The 2,237-nt window shown below is 45.4% G+C and overlaps 1 pseudogene; it reads right to left on the bottom strand.

Annotated features, from left to right (window-relative positions):
* The window catches only part of LOC119336691, a 3,988-nt pseudogene extending 2,117 nt beyond the window's left edge, over window positions 1-1,871 (bottom strand).
* Between the last annotated feature and the right edge of the window lie 366 nt (window positions 1,872-2,237).

Here is a 2,237-nt window from a genome sequence, read left to right on the forward strand (position 1 = left end):
CCCCCCCCCCCCAATAGTGCAAATAGTGTAATGACCTCATAATGATGCGGGTATTATTATTATTATTATTATTATTATTATTATTATTATTATTATTATTATTATTATGTGAGTTTACTCTGAAATATTTGCATATAAAGTTTGTAGTTTTTAGGCATAAAGCTGCAAAGTTCAAATGTTGTTGAAGTTCATAAAAGATCAAAATGATTAATTTTGGTACATAGTTTTGTGGCACTGTTAGCATAATTTCAATCGTTGCAATTTCGGAGTTACAAAAAAAATTAATGTAGCAATCCATCAATTATTATGTTTCTTCCCATCAAAAAGTTCTAATATGTCTTTCCACAGAGAGGTAGTGTTTTACCAAGGGATGTGTATTTTCACGAAAAGACATATTTTTCCATCAAATGGCGTGTATTTCCACAAAGAGACATCTTTCGCAATGGGGTGTGTTTTTTAACCAAAGGAGATGATTGTTCGGAAATCCTAGCTGTCAATATCTAATGGACTTGATTGATCCTCGATATATTCCAGTGATCATTCTTTTTAGACTGATGTTGCTTAACATTGAAATTGCATTGGGACTAGTTTTAGAGTAAAGAGAGATTGCACAACATAAATGCAGTTGCAAGTTGCAACAAACGAACATAAAGGTTAAAATTCAATTGCACCAAGGACAAGTGCAATACAGAAAATAAATATAGTTGCACAACAGATGCAATTGCAAGTTTGCAACCAATGAAAATCAGCAAAAAGGATAAACAAATAGGAAAAACGGGACTGATGTTTCACGGAAGTGACTTCTTTAACACCACTAAAAAAGTGTGACTGAAGTTGATTTTTTTTTTCCAGGTTGGTGTGCTTGATTAATCAGTTAATTACCTTTCTGATCAGCACATGCGCTAAGAAAACTAGTGATCATAGCTAGAAGGTGATGTCTCTGGATCAATTGTATTCCTATGTTCTTATCTCAATGTTTGCAAGACGATTGTAGTTTTAGCCCTTGTTAAGTAATATAATGCTCCTGATTCTAAAACAGACCAAATGATAAGTGTCACACGCATGGCACGAAACAATTCGGTTCTGATGCTTTTTACAACTAAAATCGCCATTCAAGAAAAAAAAACTAAAATTTACCATCCGAACAGGAAGTGGTCATGCTTGACAATTAAAGTTGTCATCCTCGTGTTATTAAACTTGTCATCAAAAATCTTTGGAGTAGTAATGTGCCACACGCGTGGCATTTACCAGGGTCAAAAACAAACACTTAAGGGGTACCTTTCTGATTTCCGTGGCGGCGACAATGGTACCCTTATCCGCCCATGTTCGCAGCGCCGCCACAATGCGCGGCTGCACAACGGTGGCGATGGTCCGGAGCGAGCTGGGCTTGTTGATAGCGGCGAGGATGACCTACGGAGCCTGGCGTGGCTGGCGCCCTCCACGTTCCCCACGAACGTGATGCCGAGGAGCTCGGGCACCGGCCACCGGGCGCCGAAGCTGTTGGCGGACTGGAACACGAACTTGTTGGCGGCCGGGGAGCAGGCGATGATGCTGGGGGAGCCGAATAGGTGCGTCCTGTACATCCCCGCCCCGCCGCCGTACGCGTTCTTCTTGGCGCTGATGAAGTCGTCCGGGCGACGGGCCAGCTTGAAGTACCAGAGCAGCGAGAGCGTCTCGCCGAGGAAGGGGATGCCCATGTGTCCCGGTGGGAGGCGCCGTCGGCTGCCATTGCTGCCACGGCCGCGGTATTTGAGAGCGAAGGCTGCGCAGTGCCATGCGTCGGTGAAGTGCCAGGCGGCGAGGCAGAGCAGCGGGACGGCGCCGAACAGGAGGCCCAGCCACCATGCCCACGCACCCACAGCTCCTGCCATTGCTATCGTCCCTCCTAGCTACTCGAACTCAATCGATCTGTCTTCTCTTGGAGCTGGAGTGTGGCGATGAACAATAGATGATCGATCCAGTAGCGGAAGCTGGTCTATGTATATGATGAACGAGTGTGGGTCTAGATTCCGAGTGGCTGATCCTTTGCTGTGCGGAGGCAGATGGGAACAAAAGTTAGCTCGTAGCTCCTTGCCGAACGAATTGCATGGGTGGTTAGAAGTTGTCAGTTAATAATAATCACTTCCGCTTCGGTAGACCCGTGTAAACACAAGGAGGGCTGAGATTGCCCAATACCCCTTCATAACAAAGGGTAGGATGGGCATAAGATTGCCCCGCCGGCCCGCCCGCCCGCAAAA

This window comes from Triticum dicoccoides, chromosome 7B (assembly GCF_002162155.2).
Source record: "Triticum dicoccoides isolate Atlit2015 ecotype Zavitan chromosome 7B, WEW_v2.0, whole genome shotgun sequence".
NCBI lineage: Eukaryota > Viridiplantae > Streptophyta > Magnoliopsida > Poales > Poaceae > Triticum > Triticum dicoccoides.